The sequence below is a fragment of the Ambystoma mexicanum genome, chromosome 11 (genome assembly GCF_040938575.1).
Source record: "Ambystoma mexicanum isolate Mex_15411 chromosome 11, UKY_AmexF1_1, whole genome shotgun sequence".
In the NCBI taxonomy this organism is placed as follows: domain Eukaryota; kingdom Metazoa; phylum Chordata; class Amphibia; order Caudata; family Ambystomatidae; genus Ambystoma; species Ambystoma mexicanum.
Genome location: NC_090934.1, coordinates 940,193,427 through 940,220,302, shown reverse-complemented (window position 1 = coordinate 940,220,302; position 26,876 = coordinate 940,193,427). Strand labels below are relative to the sequence as shown.

Here is a 26,876-nt window from a genome sequence, read left to right as displayed (position 1 = left end):
CAATGTTCTCATTGGGCAGGCTGTTGAGGGAACAGTCTCTCAAAAAGGGTAGCCAGCATGCTTCTGTTGAGAAAGCCAGCAACAGATAGGGGGAACAAGGATAGCTCACTCAGGAGGAACGTGTTTGTCTTGGAAGCAAGACAATGCAGAGCAACACAGGTTCGAATCCCTGTCCCGCACTTAGAAACCACTCCTGGTATTCAGCACATTATTAATGAACAACTATAATTGTAATACAGATGTCAGTGAGATGCCCCTGGAAGGGATGCCAGCAATATTGTGTACAGAATGATGCCTTTTATAAATATCCAAGACATGTGGGAGATCTTTTGTGACAAAGGACATGCGGGGGCCCTAATTTGCATATGTATTGACATTAGTATGAAATCGTAGAAAAGTATGCTACAGGAAGTTTGTCACATGTTATGTGAGGCTTCAATACTTGATGGTATCATGGAAAGAAATTGGCATGAGTAATCCAAAAAGCAAACAAAATTTGTGATGTGCAATATATGTTATGTTATGTTGATTTATTCCATGCACCACAGCCTTTTTTATGGTCTCCATGCGCTCTATGACTGGTTACTATTATTGCTATGGAGCAATAGAATGAGTGGGACATCTTGTTTCTAGATTATGATGTGGACAGAATCAGTTCTAAGGACCTCTACTTTTCACAGATAAGTCACTGTGCGATCAAATGATTTGCCTAAGATCATACACTTCAGTCCAGTGATGAATGCAGGGATTTGAGCCCAGTCCGAAACATAGAATTTTGACCACGGTCTTTCAGGGTGTAGTTGGTAGAAACATGTGTTTTGTCTTTCAAGAATACTCTATACACAAATCATACTAAACCACTCCATCAAACATATACATCCTTGTAGAACTATTTTAAGCAAAAAGGACGTTTTGAAAAGAAGCTAGACTGTATCAGAATGCAAAGCAGCACCAGACAAAATAAGGACTTTTGAGTTTTGTAAATGTATTTGGAAGACTTGGGTGCAACAAAATATGTTTGTGAGATCACCTGGTTTAGTCATAGTTTTACACAGGCATTCAAGTGGAGACTAGGGAGTGTTGGCCGGGCCTCAATGCGCTGGAGTAGGAAGGGCCTTAAAAGTGTAACAATACTGTGCAACTGAGTACCTTGTTGCTAACTCCTTAGAAACCCACTGCCCCCTTATCTCACGCAACCAGCCTGGAAGCATAAATGCAGATATTGCAAATACAATGTTACATTGTTTTTGTTTGTAAAGGTATTTGTCAGTGGTAGGGGGCTTTTTAGAAGAAGTGTGGCAAATTTCAAGGCCATTTTTATTTTTTGGGGAAAGTGAATGTGTGATTGTAGAAATGGCTAAATGTTAGCTCCAATTTCTCTAAACAGCCCATGTCCACTGACAAATATGCTATTTTTACAAAAAAGGATGGAACTGCGATTTTGCTGTGCCTGTGCATGTCTTATTCTAAAACTACGTAGATTGAAATAGCCACAAATAATTTAGGTTGCATCCTTGTTTAATAAAAAAAAAATGTCTGTCACTAGTGAGGGGCTATTTTGAGGAATGGTGGAAAATGTTGAGATACCTTTATTTCTGCAGGTGCATGAATTCATGGTCACATACGAAGGCTCACAATTAGCTACAATTGCTTTAAGTAGCACATGTTTAGTGACTAATAATTTCTCCTACAAAAAAATGATGTAACATACATTTGATGGTGTCTCTGCATGCCTTATTCAAACCTAACATTCGGGGGAGGGGAAAAAAGAGGGTCTGGCTGCACAAATAGAGACACTAAAAAAGCCATGTTAAACCATTTTTTGTAAATACAAATATTTGTCAGTGATTAAGCGCTATTATGAGGAATTTTGGCTTATTTTGAGACGTCAATTGACAGCCATAAATATGGCTCAAATATGTCTACCATTCCTCAAAATAGCCCCTGATAACTGCCAAATATTTGTCTTGTATTTGTTTTTTTTACAAAGAAAACAGTGTAACATAGAATGTGCAGAGTTTTTGAATACTGTTAGGGGACAGGAAGAAAGCAATTGGGGAATAATACAGGCATTCTGGCAGAGTGGGGTTGGGAGCATTTGTATGCCAAGCCACCTCTTCAACACATGGGGCTTTTGGAACATTAGCTATGTAGGGTATACTTTCCACTTTGGCCTCTTATTCACTCTTTGTACTTTAATTGAGAGCCGCACTTTGTACTTCTCACTTTTATATTGATTTCTTTCTTTCTTGATTTATGCAAGTGGTTGTCTCTTCACCCGTATGTGTAATTTAGTCTCTTCTGGTGATGGGATACTGGCAGCCTGTAAGTACTATGATGATGGTAGCATGGGCTCTTCACACTCTGTGAGATGCTCCTTGTCACTGGGTGAATTGCAAAAAATCCCTTTTTAGCCAATCTACATGATAATAGAAATTAGTCCCCCGCATAGTGGAGGCCTCCTTTTTGGTTAGCAACCCATCGGCTGATAAGAGACATCTTGTCTGGAAGAAGGCGGCATCTAACTCAACATTCCGCCGAAACGCCAAGTCTGCTGTTCACTTTGATCTTGAACCAAGTGTAAACTCCTGTGATTACAAGGGCGAATGGCGTTGACTTCATTTCGATTATATGTCCATTCTATGTCCATTCTAGTCCCAACAAATAGACTTAGTTCTAACCACACCTGAATCCCAGCGCCAATAAGTACAAAATTGGTGGGATGTAGGTGATCTGAAATACTAAAGTGTTAATACATTTATAAAATAATGCTATTATTTGAAATACTACAGTGTTTATAACTCTTTGTAGTAACACTACCCTTGAGAAATCTACTCACCTTAGTTAGGGCAAGTCAGGTTCAGTGCAAGATTGATTGCAGCATCTGAAATTGGTTCACTGACAATTAGTTTTCTTTCGGTCATAGAAATCATTCACAAACGTTCTGTGTCATTGCAATCATGTGTATTTATACTGGAGTTATAATTGAGTTTGTCTGTTTTTTGTAATTGTGATGTTTGGTCATGCATATTCTTTAGTTTGGTCTGCTTAGAATTTTGTGAAGCATTCAATTTCCTTTGACTTTTTCAAATAATAAAAACAAATCACTTTTTTTCCCATTTTTAGGGTCCATTTTTTTCACCATTCGTTGCATTAATAATTTACATTCATATCATGTACACTATGAATTAGTTGATTAAGTCATGTTTGCATGTTTTCATGCTGAATGCGCTTTGAATTACACTTAAACTTCATCCAACGGGAACACCTTGAGGTTAATCTATATTAGATTACTCCCTTCAGTTCCTGTTTCGTATGGAGTACCCTCTTGTTCCATATAATCCACCTCTTCAGCCTCCCCCACCCCAAACATCCTCCCATCCTTGCTCATAATAAGGCACTACTGGCAGGGGGAAAACAGTGCCTTTCAGTTTAAAACGAAGAGGCCATTTTTCTCCCTGGGGTGTTTCTCCAGGATTTATCGAATGCAACTGAAAAGCGCAAAGTTTATTATGCTGAGTTACCACATCATGAATGTACGTCATGAGGCCCTGTTAAAACATCTTGGACACTCTCCACTAGGGGCAGACTACATAATGTTGTGCTAGCACAAACTTGACATTGGGCCCAGTGAGAACAGTAGTATCAGATCCCAAGAGGACCAGTTTGCACAGAAGGGCACTATTCTGTTAATCCCACATAACACAACAGTGCTATATTCCATTAGCGCAGCAGGGCCATTCCTAGTTTGCATAGCCGGGTCAAATTCCATAATTGCCATTTAACACAGTAGTGCCATCTCTTTTCCACCCAAAGTGGAATAACTGTTTCAGATGATTTCCTGTCTCATAGGGCTGGGCGATATATCGAGTTTTGGAGATATAGCGATATATTTTCAAAATCGATATAGGATGAGACAAGGGGCCTCATTACACGGTAGGCGGTAACCATGACCCATGACGCTATTAGCGCCATGGTTGCCGCCGGTATTTTACCGTGTCCGCCTTGATGGATGGCAGAATTACCGCCCTACTCAAAGGTGAGCGGGGGCGGTAATTCCCCATTCACCAAGGCACTTCCCCATTCCCATTTTTGCCCCCATAGGGCATAATGGGAATGGGGAAGGAGCTAATTACGGTACCGCAAATTGCGGTACCGTAATTAGCACTGAGGTACCTTTGCGGCATCCTACTTTAATGGCTGGAAAAACCAGCCGTTAAGGTCGGGTCCCGCAAAGGGAACTCATAGTAAGGCGGTAAGGGTTTACCGGTACCGGTAAACCCTTTACCGCCTAACGTGTAATGAGGCCCAATATCATTAACATCGAGATATAAACATTACATATACTAACATTTTGTATTGACATTTTGATATTTACACAGCTGTGTGTATTCTCAAACAGGAAGAGGAACCCATAGTTTGCACTTTATTTTGATCAATGTCTTAGAAATAAAGGTGTTTGTGACACTTCACATGTAATTAGTGGCTTATAACGGAGCATTTAACCCGCATAAACAATATCGTGATGTAGATCGTATGTCGCCATTCAGCCCAAAAATATTGAGATATGACTTTAGTCCATATCGCCCAGCCCTACTGTCTCCTACATTATATTCTGGAAATTACATTTAACCTTGTTTTTTTAAAATCCAGACATCTACTGGAACACCCCAATTTCGCGATAATCATAGTGTTATTGTGTCCCTGCCATCAAAATCAAGATTCTTTGCAAAGAGGCCATGCTTGTTCTATATCTGCCTTCATTCCTGAACAAATAGCTCCATGGCCAATGCAAACGGCAATAGTGAGCATAGCCAAATTGGGTAACTAGTCATTTTATCGGAAACAAAACAGAGTGGTACATAACCAAGTGGACAATAACACCGGAAAACACCAAAAAGTTTAAATACATATAAAAAGAGTGCAGGGGTACAGGGTTAAAATGGGTCAGGCCGAGGCTGAGGTGGCTTTAAAAGGGTTAAAAAAGGGAGATTTCGGGGGAGACCCCCCAAATAAAATAAAATGTTCATGTTTTCCAGTGTTTTGTCTACAATGAAATTTACCACTCTGTAAATGTTGTCGATAAGATCATGTATAACTCCAAATTGTACCAATGTATTGTCTCGGGACGAAAACTCTGGGGCACTTGTCTTTGTAACAAGACGACGCGAAGTAACACATGTTCGATCCCCTGGTCCGCGGTTAGAAACTCTTTATCACACAAGAACAGTTATAGAGCGGAGTGTTGGAAGTTATTCAAAAATTAGCCTTTCGTGTGTGTACTAGCACTATCCCTGAGAAGCACACCCTATCTCTAAAGGGTTGTGCTGTCCCTAGGTCACAGCTGGTGCTCCACCTATCTAAAAGGAAAGGGTGAGAAGGTCTATCCCTGTCTTTGCAATGTGTGATCTTCCAACAAGGTTAAGAAACATAACAACTGTGGTTGAGCCAGACTTATTGCTTCATGAGCATTTCAAGGGGGAAGCATTTCCTTACGGCCAATTGCCGTTTTCTTTTTATTCACCCGCACAGAAGTGTGTTCAGTCTGTATTGGTCAGTTGGTATAGCGTGGTGCAACAAAACTAAAAACAAGCTAAAAAAATGTATACTTATTGTTTTTGGATCCGTCTTATCAGATCAGTTTTTATCTGGCCTGGTAACTAGTAGTGTCCCAGTTCTGTATTCAGTTAAAGAAGAACCAGATACATCTGGAGAGTGTCGACAATTTCAAAGTTGGATTTCCGATAAGCCGTTATTGAATTCCTGATGTCGTATCCCCGGTTTCCTTCTGGGATATCAAAAACTAGTGTGGTCGACAGGTTTCGATGACATCAGGGGTATCAGCATTTTCTTCAGGACCTTTATTTGAATTACGTGTTCTCAATCGTATAGTCCTTCAAGTAAGTATGGGCAATCCATTTCTGACCTCAGACTCCCAATTCATGTTCTTCCTTTTGAACTAGAGGGAACTTTTCTTCTTTCATTATATTCATGCCGTCTCCCTGCTGATAATTGGATACAGGTAGTGGCGTTGGAAAAACATGCCCATAGGACTCCTTCCTGCTGCGGCGTTGCTGGAGCAGGCACTACACTGGATATTAAGCATGTTATAAATCACCAATTACAATTACCATTACATTAAGCCTGACCTTTTTCCTTGCTTGGACATTACTAGCCAGTCCTCAGCTTTATTCACTATGAACCAAATCCAATTTTCTTTAAGCTCCATTCCAGGTCATCAAAAGCCTTTTCAGCATCCGTGGACAGTATCATACTGAAAGTCTTACTGCCAAATAAATGTATTCAGTACCCTCCTAATATTAGCCAATTCTTCACTCTTCATTGCAAAACCTTCTTGGTCCAGAAATACAAGGTAAGAATGGAGGTCCTTGATTCAACCTGCTTAGATTTTAGTGAAATATTGACAGACTGATATAAAGATATGCCTTTTAAAAAAAAGAGAGCCACAGTTTAAGGGTTGCTTATTTTTAAATGCAGAGATATCTGAGCCCCACAATGTTTTTAGTAAATGTGATGTTGAGAAAAAATGAAATTGTCTGTATAGTGTGGCTTCAGTATTCAAATGTTTTGTTTATTTTGTCCAATATTTGAAATACAAATTCCACTGACGAGTGCTGATAATCGTGGCCCTCAAGTAAAACCTGTATTTAAACAAAAGGAAGGAACATATAACAAACTACATCAACACAGTATATATCCTCAGACAGCAATTTCTTGTAGCAACCACGAAACAAATATGGGCTGCATTATGTGTTCTCAATAATCATCAAAAAGCAGTATTACCAAAAAATATCATTTTTAATATATTAATCTCTCTTTAGCACAAGAAATACACTCATTTGTTTAAAAAACATATAAACATAACATAGTCATAAACATCTTAAAATCATGCCACCTCAGTGTACAGAATTAAATGCCAAAAATTTCATTAGCACAACACAACAATGGCAACTCAATTTTTCTCATTCCCCATTGTGTGAACCAGCCCAACTTATATAAGTTTCAGTCCTCCGTGTTTCAAAATAACCGGACATTCATCAGGGGCAGAAGTAATCCTGTGCTCCAGGTCGGTTCTTCCTACATATACACCAGGTTGCTATCTCCTCGGGTGTTAAAGCTGTTCTTTAGTTGGATACAGACACAACTCAGTGGCATGGTCATCCATCATCTTTCTTTCCGATTTCCTAAACGAACTATCAGTACCTATTTAGGCGGTTATCAATACTCCGAAAAACACTACAGTAAAAGCCTGTATAGATAGGGCTTCTTCCTTCTAAAATTCCTCTTGCTCTTATCTACATAATAGTCATTATCCCGGGCGTGAGATGTAGTACTCTGCCTGTTTGCAGGTTATCAGCTGGCATAGATAAGAGCAAGAGGAATTTTAGAAGGAAGAAACCCTATCTATACAGGCTTTTACTGTAGTGTTTTTTGGAGTATTGATAACCGCCTAAATAGGTACTGATAGTTCGTTTAGGAAATCGGAAAGAAAGATGATGGATGACCATGCCACTGAGTTGTGACTGTATCCAACTTAAGAACAGCTTTAACACCCGAGGAGATAGCACCCTGGTGTATATGTAGGAAGAACCGACCTGGAGCACAGGATTACTTCTGCCCCTGATGAATGTCCGGTTATTTTGAAACACGGAGGACTGAAACTTATATAAGTTGGGCTGGTTCACACAATGGGGAATGAGAAAAATTGAGTTGCCATTGTTGTGTTGTGCTAATGAAATTTTTGGCATTTAATTCTGTACACTGTGAGGTGGCATGATTTTAAGATGTATATGACTATGTTATGTGTATATGTTTTTTAAACAAATGAGTGTATTTCTTGTGCTGAAGAGAGATTAATATATTAAAAATGATATTTTTTGGTAATACTGCTTTTTGATGATTATTGAGAACACATAATGCAGCCCATATTTGTTTCGTGGTTGCTACAAGAAATTGCTGTCTGAGGATATATACTGTGTTGATGTAGTTTGTTATATGTTCCTTCCTTTTGTTTAAATACATATTATTTATCCTCACTTAGTAGGAGGGAATATCACCAGAACGTGGGGGTTACCCCTGTAGAAAAACTATCTCCTCAAGTAAAACCTCCAGACCTATGAAGGCCTGGATCCATGGCCACATTGGCATCGCTCCCAACATTCTGGGTCTTCTCTTGAAATGAGCAATTGTTTGGAGACCTGTAGTAATGCTCACCCCCTGGCATTCATTAGATGCCCATAAGGAGACTATTATTGCTTTGCCGCCATCTTATATCACCTGGATCCCCAATAGGCATGTCTCTTTATACTTTTTGAATTCCCAAGCTATAGTTGGTGAGTAAAATAATGATTGTTGCTCCTCTTCTCACAGTAAGTGTATTGCTGTCTGAACCATTGAATTTCGGCCTGGTTTAATCTTCTGTTAACCTGAGTGTCTTGAAGGCACACCCCTGCACGCTCACACCAGAAAAAATACAACCCTCTAGGGAAAAAGACCAAAGACAATGCTTGCAAGGATAGCAAGTTTTTATTTCTACAACATAAAAATGCATCAGTAAAGAACTTTGCTGCCACCGAATGTTCTGCAAAATTGGGGATGTTCTCTTGCCCTCTTACTACTTTCTCCACATACCGAAAACAGCAAACACTATAATCCAAGCTTCTCTGTCTGGACTTACTGTGAGGCCGAGACTATATACATGGGACCTAATCACCCAGCCACTGACTATGGGCCTCATTAGGACCCAGGCGGTAAGGGGTTTACGGCGGCGTAAACAGCGCCGACCCTTACCGCCTGATTCCGAGGTCCCTTAGCGCCATGGCGGATTTAACACCTGCTTTTAGCAGGTGTTAAAACCCATGGCGCTAAGGGACCTTGTTGTTAATTACGCCACCGTAATTTACGGTGGCGTAATTAACGCCTTCCCCACTCCCATTATGCCCTATGGGGCAAAAATGGGAATGGGGAAGGGTAAATGGGGATTGGGGACTTACCGCCCCGCCAACCTCGGAATGGGGCGGTAAGTCCGCCAACCACCATGGCGTAAACGTAGTTTACGCCATGGTGGTAAAGGTACGACCCAGGCGGTAACTTAACGCCTGGGTCGTAATGAGGCCCTATGTCCTTCTCTGAAGTACGTAAAAAGAACCTTCCCAAAGCTAATTTTGGTTATTTGTTATATCAGTCAGTTTAAGTCACCTGTAATCAATGCAGAATAAATCATTGCTGAGCCCAAATAATGTGTCTGTATCAAACAAATCTATGTCTTAAATGTTTATTATTTAGACAGATACATCCTTAAAAATATAGTAACTTATATAACACATAGGAAATATTGTGACACACAAATCTACAATTAATGTCTGAATTACTATGTGACTTAACAAATAAATAAGGAAGGATTACACATAATATGTATCATTAACTTGCACAGTGCTGTTTGTGTACAATAATTCACAATCACAAGAACGAAATTCCTATAAAACATATTTGAACCAGATCTCTGTGGGAATGCATATATTAAGTATACAATAGGTATAAATAATTAACTTAAAAATAGAATGATACCTTCCTGATGAAGGCAGCAGCAATGAAAGAAACTAGTCAGCCGTCAAATATAATTGTACTTATTGTGTGTTTTTTATTCATAATGTTTTGCATTGGCTGTTTCTTTATTATCTGGTTCAAATATATTTGATCAAATAAGTTTTTCAAGATGAGGACCTTGGCCCAGATACTCCGGGTTCTTTGAGTGTCTCTAGAACATCAACATGCACAATTCCCCAGACCCATCCATTGGAACCGCAATATGTACCTGCAGTTTCTCAATGAGAGAGAACACTACAATTTTAATTCACGTCCTTTTGAGCTGGCATCCATCCCATTGGTCTTTAAATGGGCATCACAGTCATGAGAGAAAGAATGTGCATAGGACGAGTGTCCATTCATTTCCTTGTCAGGACGATAATACAAGTTGGCGGAAGTGGGGTTGTTAAATCGGCAGAAGAGATATTAATTTCTACATTCCTTCCCCCTCTCCTCCTTGATCCAAAAGACTTTGCGGGAGGTACATCTATCAAACATCATCTATTGCATCCAAACTCTTTTCCCGGCTTCAACATTCCTTTGTATGCCATGTCTGGTGGCAGAAACGCTGCTGAGGACATGGCCCTTCGTGATCTCCTTAAAAGTGGATCTGGCACTGGTCCTCGCTTGAGTTCACCATAAGCTTGTTGGATGCCTGCGTACAATCTGATTATTTGAAAGCATTTTGATTATTCAGTGAGCAGACACTGGGAGCAGCCAGACAGGAGCTGTAAAATCACCCTTTTTCATAGAGAAGATTTCACTCAGTTTCTCAGGGACAACCCCGCAACAATGCATGTGGTATTGCTTACTTGAGTCAGGGAGAGACTGTTGATCTGGTTCTGAATTATGTACACTCCAAAGGATTCATTCCCAGTCACTGACCTGATAGGGAAGCAGAATTCCATTGTGGACGTGATAGGCCAGCAGATATCAACTCGTCCCAGGTGTGAGCTTCACAGGGAGATGAAAGATGACATCCTTTTGGATTGAAATCTCCTTTTGGTTAACATTTTCATGTCCAGCATGAAAAGAACATTTCTGCTGCTTCTTGCCAAGGGTGTTCTAGGGATGCTTTGGATATCAGTTGGCATCTCATTCGGATATACGTGATTACCGCAAAGTGGGAAATTGCAAATCCCAAAATATAAAATCGTAAAATCCAGCTGCACAGTGATCACATACATCACGGTTGCCAACATCCTACATACCCTACCCCTCCCCTACTTACCTTTTCTGCTGTACACACAGAAGTGTGCCACCAACTCTTCCTCTGTCCCTACAGCCTCAGTTCCGACCCACTAAGGTGGGTCGGCACTGCCGCTGCAGGGTCCCGTTTTCTGTTTCTTTTCTTTTTCTTTTTTTTCTTTATTGCCCACTGCTTCCAATGGCATGGAAGCGTGTGACACCCCTGCATCCACCGAAGCCCATAATGGCGAACATGGGGAGCGGGGGACACCCCCAGAAACCATACTCCCCAGGTTCAGCATTATGGGATCCAATTCTTTTTTTCGTGCAAGCCGAATGCGAGGTAAATGGGCATTCAGCTTTTGTTTCTCACTATTTTCAGGGCAATACCATCTCGTTCTTGTGTATGTATTCGGACTAGTTCCTCTAATTCCTCTTAACCTGCAATGACTTCAGAGGTATGGGACGGTCATGATCATCTTGGCTTCAGACACAGTCCAGAGGCTTTGGTATCAAGAATTATTTGATCTTGCTTTCTGTGTACTGGAAAGTTTCTCTCTGCAAAGAGATTTTCGTTCCGAAGAAGGCATCCTCCTCTTGAATCTTGGCAGCCTGAACCTTCATGCTATTGAGCGGTTGAGATGCATGGGAAGGCATCTCTGAACATGTTATGTGGTCACCTTAAAGGCTTTCTACTTAGTCCATCTAGGCTAGCAGATGCAAACGCTTCCTAGTTGATGTCCTGGACAGGTATTGGCCCACCGCTTTAAGAGAATGCCTGAGCAGTGTCTTATTTTGTTAATACTTCTTGAGCAGTGCACTTATTTTGTTAATACTTCTGTAGTGCTAGTTCCAATAGGTGTGTTGACTACCATTATGTTTAGGCTCTTTTCGTTGTGTTCATCTGATCTGAACAGGGTCGGGCCATTTTCTATATTGGCTCCTTTGTGGACTACAAACATAATTACTGTCATTGTGGTTCAGGTACTCTTCATCTATAGTTTATTTATGTATTTGCATAGTGGATAAATGGCCATAATAAAATATCCTTTCATGCACTCTGACATATAAACATTTGAGTATATCCATACATATAATCAAGATAATAAAATAATATGTTGTGTTCTAAATCTTCATGTGGGTTTTACAGTTATTCAATCAAGAATGGCCACCTCTAAAGTCAGTGAGTCAATGTTGCTTTCTTGCATTTCGATAGTAAGAGGCTCATTACCAGTCATGTATCTGTTCCTTAGTTCCTCATTGTTTATGTTGGTGTTCTCCACTCCCTGGTGTGCTGGCAGATACTTCCTACGAAGTGCTTCCATACCACTACATTTGGTTAAGAGATATTGAGTACTTTCCAAGAAGTCTGCACTGCAAAATCTGCATTATCTTGAGGATCTTTCAGTCTTTGGCCAAACACCAGATACCGCCCCCGATTTGGCACTCATTTAATCTCTTCTGAGGTCAAGGTTAGGGAATTGCATAACATATACAGGATGTTGTCCCAATTTGGGCACGTATTGTATGTAGTCTCCACTATCTACTTTTGTGGCTAGGTCCACCACATGTTGTCCATAATCAATTATCTTAATGGCTCGTTTTACCCATTTCTTAATTCTTTTTTCCGTGTGACAGTTACCTTAGGAACTAGTTTCGACTATCTGCTTCCAAAATCTTGCTTGCTGAATTATGTAGCTCATTGTGGTATTTGTGTATATTTTCCAAGAGTGGGTCCTCAAAATAATTAAGCAGCGTTAATGTATTTGTTTCTGCCACTTGCATGTACCTACACTGTATGGCCATATAGTGTGCAGAGGGCAGAGATTATTCCACACTGATGTATTCTACAGGGAGGCGCTTGGCTAAACAAGTAATGGTTTTTAGGCAACAGCTCTCGATTTTGGAAAGTTCTCTTGATTTGCCATAAGACCACACCTCAGACCCATATAATATGGTAAGGTAAGATCTTGCTTGAATAAACATTTCTTGGTGCGTTGGCTGAGTAGCCTGCGTAACGCTTCGCAAACATGTGAAGTCTTAATGCTTGCCTTGTGCTCTCCATTTTTTAATGCCAAGTTAGATTGCAGTCAATCATTACACCAGGGTATTTGTAGTGGTCAACTTCTTCAACTCTGCTACCCTGGAGGTACCATTTGTAGCTAGTAATTTTCTTAAACCTATTCCTGAAGTGAACTAACTTTTGATTTTGTAGTATTTAATACAAGCTGATTGATGTCAGCGTATGTCACTATTCCGTCTAGAAGAGTGTGTAGGCCCTCCGGTGTACTGTCTAAAAGTGTAATCAATCGAGGTGGATACACCTGCAACCCTTCAAATGCTGTGTTCAGGTCAGCCAAGTAGAGTTTGAAAAGTGTAGGATCAAGAACACACCCTTGTTTAAGGCCTGTATGCGGGGGTATGCAGTCACTTGTCTTGCCCTTCTGGGTATATCTCACCCTAATTTTAGTATGTTCATGTAGGGCAATAAACAGATTCAAGAAGCCCAATGATACCAATTATGCACTTTATACCACAACATATTACTGTTCACAGTATTAAATACTGAGCTTTAGTCGACAAAGGTTGTGTATATAACTTGTTGATATTTAATTCTTGCCTGTTCCACCACTATAACCAACGCCATGATGTTATATATCATGGTAGATCCCCTCCTAAACCTGGTTTGGTAAATGTATGATTTTACAGTTTTCGGCCCATTGTTGCAGTTCTGATAATAGAACTTTACCAAAATGTTTTGCGGGAGCATCTAAAATGGCTAATTGGCTGGAACTTTTGGGGTCGGGCCGCTCATCCTGCTTATATACTGGTACGATCACACTCTTGTCTCCAGCTTTCTGATATATTAAATGATTGATTGGTTATTTATAACGTGCTTAAAACCAGAGGTTTCTAAGCACGGACCCGGGGATCAAACCTGTGTTGCTCTGTGTCGTCTTGCTTGCAAGCCGAGCACGTTGCCGCTGAGCTATACTTATATTCCTAAAGAAGGTATGTAGTATGTGTCCTCAGATCTCAACATTAAACTTTAGTAGGTGATTACATGCACCATCCTGTGCTCTGAAGTTGCTAACTCTACTAATGTTTTGTCTAATGGCTGCCACACTCCAATTGTATATCTATATGGAGCCATCCAAACAGTTTCCTCACTTCGACACAGGCTTAGCGCCAATTGTGTTTACAATGTGACAAACCCAGCTTGCTCATGAGGCTCCCTGTATAATCTTATTGCCTGTCTTGTCTTCATTAACCAAGACCCAACATGTGTGTGTTTTATTTAGTTTGATAGCCTCAATGAGTGATTGGCACCTTTTAGTTCAGATCTGATATGTTTTTAGCCATTTTTGATATCCTGCCCTTTTCTGATTAAACAACTTAATCATAGTGTTTGTATTATTTATATCCCTAATTCTCTTTCACAGGACTTTCCTGAAGGTTTTCTTAGCAAATTGCACCTTGAGATAAGAGTTAGGTCTTCCAATGTTGTATTTCCCTTTATTGTATCTCATCACCTCAATTAGATCCACCAACTGCTTGAGTAGGAGTTCATATTGACAAATACTTTTTTTGTGTCCCTCAACATCATGTGTATTTATATGCCCATCTATGTTTGTAACTTCATGGCTCAACCATTCATGTTCATCAGCCAAAATCATTGGCTTTGCATAACTTTGGTGCATTCCAATTTTATACGATTTGCCTGATTTGTTAGATGAACAGTGCCAACTTGGTCTTAATTTACCCCCATTGCTGGTCTGACAACTGTCCATTCAACTGTAATAGGGCAGTGATCACTTTCCTCACGTTGTGCTATATTAGTGACATTGGTATAGTTATAATTAGCTATGTCAATAAAGATTTGGCCCAAAGTGGAGGCAGGGGTGTTAGTTACCGTTCTGTATTCTCCTGGTATGTCCTCACTACACCTACAATTTAACATGATTTGGCCATAATTATTCAAACAATCTAACCAAGTCTAGCCTTTTTTGTCAGAGTTAATTTAAAGTGTATCGGAATGTATCTGATAGGCCGCATTCGTGTCCTGCAGGATATTATCCACATGTATTTTAGCGTTGAAGTCACCGAGTACCAATATAGAGGGCTTTTCTTCTTTCAACCCCCAATCAGTGACTAATTTCACTATAATGGGTGAGATTACTTTCTTACTTTCAGTATTCTCTGGAGGATTATATATGTTAATCATCAAAGTATTTATATCCCCCAGAATGGCCCCAACAGTGATCTTGCTCACCAACATGTTGTTACAAACTGTTTCTACCTCCTCCATTGTATGTTCATTTTTCACACTAATTATTAAACCACCCGTGGACCTCACACGGCTACCCTTTCATCAAGCTTCTGTATAGTATTACGGTCTTCAAAGTCCATTGCTGAAGTAGATCAGGTTTCTTGCCAAGTTATGATGTCAAATGTATTACCTATTTCATTCAGCCCAGCCGTGCTACAATGGACATGTCCGCGTGTGTTCCATAATAGTAAAATATGTCACTTGTCGGGGTCGAGATAAGGTCTTAGGCTGTAGCGCCATGGGAAGCCAGCCACACCCTACCGAGTTTGAGAGGTCATCAGTGCTGTCCACTAAGGTGTTATGATGCTGATATTTGTACATAATCAGTGTTTGATGCAAATGTTCAATGTGAGTGCATGCTGTTGTTTTGACGCATCTGGCACCAACATATTGCTGTTTAATGGTTTCCCCCTTTCCTAAAGTCCCTGCTATAACTCAAAACATAATCCAGTATATATTCTGTACAAAATACCACATTACAAGTGGTGAACTCGACATTCTCAAGTTGTTCCACAGGCACAACCAATGCCTTCAGAGTTTTATACGTAGCTGCGGCAACAAGTGCAGGAGCTTCAATACTACAGATCCATTCATTATTAAGTTCTTATAGTTAGAAAAGCGACTTTTTATTTGAAGTGCCCTTTTGTTCGAGGCCCCAACCAAACACATGTGTTGAGGTCCCTCCAATGTCTGCAGTATTATTGACTTAACATATGTACACAAGTTAATGCTAACATGATCAGTGCCCTTGTCACATTTTCCAACTGAAGGCAGTGTATTCTTGTTATTAATCAGTGTCACAGTTTCCACAGATGATTCATCAAATAATTACACTGTTCCATCGTGCTCCGCATTGTCAGCCATAATGTCAGTATGCTAAGTATCAAAATCAGAAACACTACCATAAGAATCAAAAATGTTGGCCTGACCTGCGAAAAAACCTAAAGTCATGTCCGCATTCAAACTATGCAGATGCTTTTCAGCTGGCTAATTGTGTCCTGGGCTCAAACAGGCAAGTCAATTTCCTGGTTCAAATGGAAATCATACAAGATTTAAGGAATGCCGGGGATAAAAAAACTCTTAATCGAACGACCTTATCAGCATGGAAACCTTTTTAAAGCTCCTTACAAGAGTGCACCTGTAAACTGGGCATTCGTTTAGTTTTTGCAGACAGAGTTGGGGCACAAATGAAATAACCATTTGTAGGTGCCCCTTAAGCTGAGTCTGCAAAAAGAAATAGCATTCACGCCCACATGTCATTTTAATGCTGGCATATATGCATTGGATTTCAAGTAAAGTCGGCCTGTTTTTGTCAAATGCTAAAAACACAGAGATTCCTTAAGAGTGCATTGTAAATGTCTCCTGTACATATACATGTTGAGAGAAATGTACACTTTTTGCTCTATGCAGTGCAAACTATGAATTGATATTGATATTTTATTTCTATCATGCTCGTACACAAGTGTTTCAGAGCGCGACAAGGCAAGGGAGGGGAACAGGGGAGAACAAAACAACGATCTTACTAGGCCCAGTGACATTGATAACGCGCAAGTGCATGGGAGAGGGGGGAGGGGAAAAGTGCATGGAAGGGGGAGAAGTGGAGAGTGTGGTGCAAAGGAGAAACAGATAAATAATAAATAAATAATAAAGGCAACAAACCGTGGTAGTGCAGCCAGCAATTGGCAAGTGCTGGGTTTAAGGCAGCAGACAGGGTAGGTCTGATAAGTACTGGAAGAAAAAAGGGCGTGGGGGATCTGTATGGGTACAGATACAGACCGCAGTACAAGGGGTTGCCCGGAGGCAGTGCGGGAGGGTGGCAGGGTGAACAGGTACCTGGGCCCAGAGGACAGAGGATGGCCAGGTGCACGGTGCCAAGAGAGAACAGATCAGCAGGGTGGAGGGGGAGCGAAGGCCGAAGCAAAGAGGAAGGTCTTGAGGTGCTTTAGGAACTGGAGATGGTTCTCATCAAGTTTTAAAGTGGCAGGGAGTATGTTCCAGAGGGAGACCCCAGCCGAAGACAGAGATTTACCCCAACTCGTTTTTTGAAAAACGATTGACCCTGAGGGAGTTAGAGGTAGAGGAGCGAACTGCTCGAGAGGGGAGGCATTTGTAGAGGGATAGCAGAAGGTATTTTGGACCCAGGCCCCAGAAAGCCTTGTGGACAATGCAGAGGATTTTGAATTTAATCCTTGCATCCACTGTGATGGTGGAAATGCATCGGAGGGACAGGGCCTCCGTATCCTTGTCCTTTACTGCTTTTTATCGTGTGTTCTGTCGTGTTTTCCGCTCAGGAGTTCATGTGGGACTCCTGGCGGTGCAGCTCTCTTTCTTTTGGTTTGGTGAACGGACCCATTGGATACCCTTATGGCACCCATGGATGGGGGTACAACCCTGTGCCCCTAGTGTATGTTGTACGCAGAGCAGGGTATGGGCTGGTGGCAGCTCCATGCTGAATTTGACAGGTGTGCGGAGTATCCTCCATTTTGGGATACCCCGGCCCTGCTATTGGGATCAGTTGATTCCTGATGGAAAACAAGATGGCCCCGGTGGCCTCTTGCTTTCTATTACCCATTACCTTGTTTTCCCAAAGTCCTGGGAAGCCCTGACTCTGTCCCTTCCCCCTGACTGGCTGTTGGGTGGAAATGCCATATATGGTGTTGTTGTGAAGGCCCGGCCAGACTAGCTGGAGCCTTCCCGGAGATGTATGTTGTGAGTACCTCCTGTGGGTGGGACCCAGGTGAATAGAGTGTGTGACGAATATGCATTCTGTGCTGTGGATGTCTAGTATCTGGTGGTTGACACAATGACTGAGACAGCCCTGCCCGAAACTGGTATGAATGCAGCTTGGAGTGTTGAATGGCTCGGTACTTGTCCCAATACACATAACTTGTTGTGAGTGTCTGGAGAGAAGTGAATGGCCTGAATACCTTGTGTGCCTGATTGGCTGCCTGCCTGCATGAATGCCCTTAGTCGTGATTGGATGCTTGAGTGTGACCCAGCGGAATGAATGGGTGATCAACAGTATATCTGGGGACCTCTCACTGCTAGGAATCGTGTTCAGAAGCTGAAGTCCACTACGACGAGTAACTGGAGTAACTGACGCTTGACCTTGAAGCCCTGCTGGATGAGAAGAATTGCTGTTGCCCTTTGCCAACGCTCCCTGGTAGACAAACATTCGACAGGCTGCCGACCCGATATGGGGACTGCTGCAGAACTCCAAGGAAAACCACTCGGACTGTTGTCCGCCACTGTCGCCGACCGCCGTCGCCGACCGGAGCCGCCGTGCTCCTGTTTGCCTAAGAACTTCCATTGATCATCGGACGCTCTCGTCTGCATCGTCACCCGCTTGTCTCCCGCTGGAGAAGGCCTGACCGTCGACGCGCTGAGGAGCATCCACTGGTGGGTTTCCCGCCACCTAAAGACCACAGAGACGCCGACGACTCGACGCCCTTGCTGGGCCACAGTTCTTCATCATCTCTTTGCGGTCCAGAACTATCGTCATCGAGGTGCCCCGCTGTCGCTTCCCTGCCGTAGTTCAACCTGTTCACCGTCGGACGTTCGATGACCCCTGACTCCTGCTTGAAAGGGAGGGCACTCAAGAAGGGCCGTCGATTCCCCGATACCAAACGCCGAGTTCCTCGACACCGCTCGACGATCCGTGGCTCCTGCCTTAAAGGGAGTCACTCAAGAAGGATCGGTCGACGCATCGTCAGAGAACTCTACTCCACCAGGTACATTGGGGGGGTAAAACCTTAATAGGAAGAAGTGAGACTATTGAACATATGGACTGGGCTTGTGCTATATATCTTTATTTACAGGTTGCCCAGGTGGGGGGATCTCCACACAGAACTGTGCCTCGTGGTAGGGGTCAGCATTCTGCCTACTGTTTCAACCATCTTGCATTCCTTCCTATCTCTATTGCTGGTTTCCTTGTTATTGATCTGTGTAACATTTTAACCGTACAGTTGATGCACTTTAAGGAGATTCAATAACATTGGTGGTACCACTTTAGAATTGTATATATTTATCATTATTTACTTCCGAGTGCGTTATTGTGATCGTGTACATACCTTTGAATATTAATTATATAAAGACTGTGTTTTCAGTAATACAGTGTGTGCACATTCCTTTGTGGGGGTTCGGGGACTACACTGTACTTAAGAACCAGCCTGCATCACCTCCTGAGAAGCTAGGCCTTGATTGCTCGACCACGTACCAATAATAGAGAATCTTGGCTGGGGTCCTCTGTGCCTCTCCTCTTCCACATAGAGAGCGGAAGTACAGACACCCCCTACCAGTCTTTACAGGAGCCAATGGAGAGATTTCAGAGCTGGAGAGATACGATCCCAGGGCTTGAGGCCAAGGACAAGTCTTGCAGTCCTGTTCTGGATTAGTTGCAGAGGGCAGAGAGTAGAGGCAGGTAGATTTAGAAAGAGGCTGTTACAATAGTCCAACCTAGAGAGAACCAGAGCTTGGGAGACCATGAGCTTCTGGGGAAGGAGAGGAAAGGCACAGTACCTCTGAGGAGGTGCAGTAGGAAGTTTGACTTTTTAGAGACATCACAGAAGTGGGCGGGGAAGGAAAGTGTGGCGTCAAAGATGACCCTGAGGTTCTTAGCCTCGCAGGTGGGGGTAGGAGAAGGGCCAAGGGAGGCCGGCCAGAGAGTGAGGGGAAAGGATGGTGAAGGTGTGCCGATGAGGAGGATCTCGGTCTTGCTGGCATTCAGAGAAAGATCATTGGCGGCACACCAATCTTGAATGGCAGTTAGGCAACCAGAGATGAGAGAGGGAGAGGAGTTGGCTGAGGGCAGCCTGAAAATGAGTTCAGCGTAGCACTGGAAATTTGAGCAGAAAATGGCAATGCTGTGGGTGAGAGTTGCCAGGTATTGGTTGAAAAGCCAGGGCAATAGGTTAGACCCCCTGCGGAACACCACAGGTAGAGACGAAGATAGATGATAGGAAGGACCCAAGTTGGACCTGTGAGTGTTGATCAGAGAAGAAAGAGGTCAACCAGGCCACAGCCTGATCAGTGATACCCAGGTTATCATGGAGACGGTTGAGTGGGATGGTATGGTTGACCGGGTCGAAGGCAGAAGAGCGATCGAGGAGTATGAGGACAGAGGGAATGGTAGAGTCAAGGTTGGAGAGCAGATCTTCACGGATGTTCAGGAGATCAGTTTCCGTGCTTCTGGCAACTCTGAAACCAGACTGGTGGTCATGGAGACAGCCAACAGAATTTGAATGAAGGTTAGGCTGAGAGATTGCCAAGTTTTCCAGGAGTTTGCTCAGAAAGGGAGTAATGGAAATTGGGTGATAGTTAGCCGGACAAGTAGGATCAGCTGTGGGTTTCTTGAGAAGAGGATGCACACGGGAGTGCTTCAGAGGGGAGGGGAAGGATCCTGAGGTAAAGGAGTGGTTGCAATAATCAGCAAGGGCCGGAGCAAGGGTGTCAATGTGGTCCTTGATGGTTTGAGAGGAACAGGGATGAACCTGTTTTGATGAGGCTTTCATAGATCAGACTTGTCTAGCGACCTTATCAGGGGATAAAAGAGGAAAGGACGAGAAGGAGGGTGGGGGGGTGGCTGAAGGAGGGTCAACAAGCACAGACGGAGAGGGGAGAGAAGGGGGAGAGGTAGAGAGGATGGGCAGGATGTCCTGGGTTTTTGAGATAAAGTGAGAGGCAAGATAAAGTTAGAGGCAGAGGAGGAGGAGATAGAGAGGGCAAGGTAGTCAAGGGGGGAGAGGAAGGGATAGCAGGAGATGAGAGGAAATTGATGAGGTGAGGGAAGCGCCTATCAAAGAGGAGGCGATTGGCCTGAGGGCCTTGGACCAGGACAGTGCCATTAAGGTAGACATTAATGATGACTTTAGAGGAGTCGAAGGAAGCCATGAGAACTTCTCAGCGAGTGGCCCCATTAATGGGAGAGGAGGAGATAGGACAGAGCACAGAGATCATATTAAGGGTCCATAGATCTGGCGAAGGAACGACAAAGGGGATGTCGGTGAGGGTTTGTCTGGAGGAAGTATTGGAGTAGGTGTCAGCGATAGGAAGACCAGGGTTAGAGGCCAAGATATCCTTTTTGAACTTCTTCCTGCCAGACTTAGTGAGAAGGGAAGGGTAGTCAATGGAGAAGCAGTTGGAAAAGATAGGAGAAACAGAAAGCGCCATGGGAGTGGAAGCGAGGAGAAGATGGAGAAACTGGGTGGGCTAAGGCAGGTAGATGTGGGACAAAAGAAAGTGGTGAGGTCACTGGGCTAGCAAGTTACAGAGAAGCAACTGGATACAAGCAAAATACTGAGAAGTTAGCAAAAACAGTAAGATTTGACTTTCCATCAAAAAGGGAAAACAGCAAGATTTGACTTTCTAGCAAAAAGCAAAAACAGCAAGATTTGATTTTCCAGCAAAAAGCAAAAACCGCAAAATTTGATGTTCCAGCAAAAAGCAAAAACCGCAAGATTTGACTTTCCAGCAAAAAGCAAAAACAGCAAGATTTGACTTTCTAGCAAAAACAGCAAGATTTGACTTTCTAGCAAAAAGCAAAAACAGCAAGATTTGACTTTCCAGCAAAAACAGCAAGATTTGACTTTCCAGCAAAAAGCAAAAACAGCAAAATTTGACTTTCCAGTCAGGGATTCAGATGTTAGTAAAGGGTTTTAAGAAGCACTGTGCATCAGGATGACATCATTGGAGTAATAAGCAGAAAGAACAGTGATAGTCAAAGGTGGTAGGAGTGAGTCCAGAAGGAGGGAACTAACCCATAGTTCTGTAGGTGGCAATGTCAAGGCAAACATTAACATGTTTTTGCTAGGTTGAACACTTTTTTTTATACACTTTGCAGTGCAATCACCCATGGTATTTACATTAACCAACATTGATACCAGTGCTGGCCATATATGAAATAAAAGATATTATTTTGTCTAGGGATGCTGTCAGAGGGTGATCTAGGGCCCAATGACAAAAGCACATTTTTTTTTGTTTTCGTACTTATTTCTGGTTGGATCCTTCTTGGCCGCACATATAAATTGAATGTCAGACTCCTCAAATGAGCTCCTCATTTACTAACGTAACCAATGATGGGGAGCAATGCAGGATCAACCCTTGCGCTTTATCACAGAAGGCCTCTCATCATGGGAAGATCGACAAAACTCTGTCCAACAACAGTAGCATCAAATCTGGTGCGGCCAGTTCGGGGAAACCAGCATCATTGAGGAGTCCACAATGTGCCTGTAATTCTGTAGAACATTGTGAATCAAAGGCATTGGCGGGAAAGCATAGAGCACCTGAACAATCTAACAGGTAGGCATCACAAGGAATACTGACCTTCGCCATCCCAGATGTGTAAGAATGAGAATACTTGTCTCTTAACAAATCAGCCTGTCTTAGAGAAACCCACCGACAGAAAATTGGCATGAAAAAAGCCATGGGTCAGCTTATCGGGAAAGGAGGGAGTGGCGAGGATAACTCTGCCTATTGCCTCTGTATTGATCACCCCCTACAACTTTACAGCCACTGGAAATATTGTGTTTGTAATTGCTCAATGCTAACATGCATTTGCCATCAAGCATAGCAAAGGGGAGTGAGTGCCCACTGTCTCTTAAATGAAACCATAGCAGTGGAGTTTTTAGTTTGAAAGTGAACCACTTTCACAGCCAAAAAAGGAAGAAAAACCTTCAAGGCCATGAAGATAGACTTCATTTCAAACACAGTTATGTGCTCCCATTGGCCATACACTTTTACAATGCCACTGTGGGCGTCCCACCAAAACTGAGGCATCTGCTGTCAGTTAAATATAAAGGGAATGACTCAGGAAAGTGAAAGGGACATGATGGCGGCTGCAAAATCCTCTTCGTTTCCTTTAACTTTATTTTGGTCCAAATAGGCCATACAAGTAAAATACAACAAATAGATTAAAACATCTTCAAAATATAACCATTGGCATGAGCAAAACAGTTAAAACCAAGGTAAATAAAATACAATTGATTTTGGTTAAAAACCCAGTATACAATTACAAGATGGCCGCCGTGGGGGGAAGACGTATCTGAGCGCCACTCCGTCTCCCCCCCACCAGGCCGCACTATTAAAGCTTGACAATGATGCCGATTCAGAGCTCCTTACATAAATTCCCTGAAGGAAGGTAAAGCGGATATGTGGAGCACACAGTAAACTGCCACGTAGCTGAGTGAGGCGGTGTGTGGTGTACAGAGGACAGAAAGTTTGAGCCGAGCGGGAGCCCTCGCTGCCTGTCCACCTCGCTGGTAGAACTCTGCGACTCACTCCCCAGAGGGCACAACAGTCAGCGAGAGAATGGGAGCTGACAAAAGCAGTGCAGGATCGGCAGGCATAACACTGCTTACCAAGCAGGTCCGATAACAGGTGGAACAAGATTGACATAGGGTCGAAGTTCGAACCAGCTACGGAGACCTCATTCTGCGAGATCCCCCGTGGATGAGAGGAACAGAGACGGGCGGCCCACGGTCAACCCCCCGACAACGAGCAGCACCGGGAGAGTATACCCAGGAAAGGGGGAGACACACGAAACCTCCCAATAGTGCCGGGACCACCGGTGGCGCTGCAGGAGGAGGAGCAGACACTCTCACCGGCGTCTGACAGCAGACACACTGTGCTGAAGGATTAGACTTGCGCGGTCTGCGCGGGAGTGCCGGCACGTTTCCACGGAGCAAAGGGAAAAGGGAGGAAAGAAAGCATCTCACATTGCGGATCCCGGAAGGTACTGAAGCAAGGACGGCCTCGCGGTAAGGGGACTTCCTCTGGTCCTAATATCCTTCTCCACTTCTCCAAACAAGCAGCCTGCGACATAGGCAGTGCTGCATAGGGAAGGCAGCACGAAGCGCCTGCCCTTTCGAGCAGACATTGGCACTCACGTGTCGCCCAGATACGTTTCAGTGAGGGCCACATACCTCCCGCGACTAACCAGGCGGGGTGTCAGATGTATTCAATGGCACCCCCCCCGGGGCAAGTGTATACGGGTGATGCTGGACAGTGAAATCCATGCCCTATGGGCGACTCAGCACAACAAAAGAGGGTACAGAGGCCAAAGGTAACCTCCCCATTTCGAGATCCCCTGCTCACCAGCGATCAAAGAATCCTCAGCGGGACCGAAGAGATCGAGGGTCAGACTCACTACCCGGCGAAACCACACAATCGTCAGGCTTGTAGTCCCCAACCCCAGCCAGGCGAAAAGCACAACCAGGAGACGTGTCAACTCTAGCATGCAATCGTTACACACCCAGTGCCCACTTACAGCATATTAAGAGATCGAAACTGCGAACAGCGGCACACATGTCAAAGTCCAGGGGGAAACAATCACAGGCCGCAGCGCAGACCCCACATCCAAGACAAGAATCCAGTCTGGTTCATCTGTGGGGTACAAATCCCCCAGCACACCCAAGGGGGAAGATACAGAGCGACCAACCCACGCGAACAGATCCCGACACGGCTCAAACAGAGATGGCCACGAAGGAAGATATGAAGTCCTAGTTTGGGGGAACTCCAAGCACAATTCATGGCCATGGTACAATCCCAATTTGAATCCATGAAAAATGACTTGAAACAGGCGGTTCAGGAAATAAAAGCAGATGTAGTAAACCTAGGGGAAAGAACGGACACTCTGGAGAAGATTGTGCAGAACATTGAGGAGGAAGCACAACAAAATGCTGAGACACAGGAGCTCCTGGTCCATCTGACACATAACCTGGAACTCCAGTGTGAGGACTTATAAAACTGCTCCCGGGGGTCGAATATTAGGATCAAGAATATGGTAGAGTCTGTGGAGGACAAAAACCTCAAAGATGCTGTACAACAGGTATTTAAAGACATTCTCGCCTCGGAGGAAGACACGGACATCCTAATAAACGGAAGTCACTGAGTTGGGCCACGTAAAACTGGCAAACCGGGAACCCGCCCACGCGACGTCCTGAAATGTCAGAAGGATAACACATATCTATTGATGAAAGGGATACATATCCTGACGTATAATGTATGGGGACTGAATTCCTCAGTAAAAAGGAAAAAAGTGGAACACCTACTACAAAAGGGGAAATTTGAGATCATAATGCTCCAAGAAACCCACGTAAAGGGGAAGGACAAAGGGAAGCTCCAACTGAGAGGGTACAACCTAATCATCCAGGCTAATGAGCAGGAAAAGAGGGTAGGGGTTCTGATTGCTTTCCATAACTCCGTTAACGTATCAATACACAACACAGCTATAAACATGGGAGGTACCTCTTTGTAAACACCCAAATTGAGGGATCCCCTCTGACACTTGGGGCAATATATGCCCCGAATACGGGGCAAGACGGCTTCCTCAGGGATGTATTAGATGAACTGGAACACTTTGCGACCGGGGTGGTGATGCTGGGGGGGAGGGAGGATTAAAACCTTGCATGGAACCCTAACGTAGACAGATCAGGCACTCGCCCACAAGGCCAGGGGGCTCAGTCGAGAGCCCTGAGAGAAGAACATGGGGATACTCTCATTAAAAGATGTTTGGCGGGGGTTGAAGGGGCAACAACCAGGATATACCAATTTCTCACACGTTCACAACACCATGTCTAGAATAGACTATTTATGGGTTACGCCCGGGTTCCTGGCGATCTCACTCTCTGACCACGCTCCGCTTTGGGTAGAACTATCGCTCTCCCAACGACAGACATGATTTTGGAGGTGGACGTTTCCAGTAGACATCATTCAGGACCCGGTCTTGGGAAACACCGTCAGGGCAGGCATCGTAGAGTACGTCTCCCGGAATGATTTACCCAAAACGTCAATGGAGACCCTCTGGGAAGCCTTCAAGGCGGTAACCAGAGGACACCTCATAGCAATCAAGGCAATGAGGGACGAACAGAACCGCCAATTGGAAACTGAATTAGAAGAGAAACTAACTGCGATCCAGAAAGAAATGATCCTGAAACAGTTCACTAAATTAAAGAAAGCATTGAGACATGCCCAGGGTCAGCTAGAAACCATCCGCTCTAAACGAGTGGAGAGGAGCCTCCTACATCTGAATCTGGTATTATGTCAAGGCAAACAAAGCAGACAAACTATTAGCCAGACAACTAAAAGAGAAGCAAAACAAGCAAACGGTAAAAAGTCTAATAAACGGTAAGGTTCAGTGACCCGGACGCCAGACATCGGGAACACATTTAAAGACTTTTATCAGGCCCTATATTCATCAGCCACCAATTAACACAGAAAAGACACTGGGGAAAATTTTAAATAGCCCCGAGATTCATCCCCATAGCACGGCTCACGACATTTTCAAGACTACAGAATCTCGTGGCTTCCATGTTGCTACTCCCTCTGGATAATGAACACCACTCAACAAGCCAGACTATTACAAAATCATTTAATACATACATTTATAATACTTTATTAAATCAGCATTTCATGAACATATCCATTCTAAATAAAAACTCGGTGCCCAACGGGGAGGCCCAGGAAACATGCTTAAGCACCATTCCCCTCCCGACAGTCTTAGAAGTGGAAAAACAATATTTGGACGGAGACATTTTAGAAGAAGTAAAAAAAGCAATTTGAGAACTGCCCAAAAAGATGGCTACACCGCACACTTCTATAAAACATATTCAGATGTATTAGCTCCCGTCCTTACAGGACTCTTTAATACCTTCAAAGATAAAGGTAACATAACCTAGTCCATGAATGAGGCAAAATTGCTAGTTTTCCACAAACCGGGAAAGAGCCCAAAGCTACCCAGTTCATGCCGCCCTATAGC

General features: G+C 43.4%; 1 protein-coding gene across 7 annotated transcripts in view; it reads left to right on the top strand.

Moving 5' to 3' along the window:
* The window catches only part of LOC138503953 (uncharacterized), an 863,233-nt gene that overhangs the window by 760,461 nt on the left and 75,896 nt on the right, over positions 1-26,876 (top strand). The gene's annotated exons all lie outside the window — the stretch shown is intronic.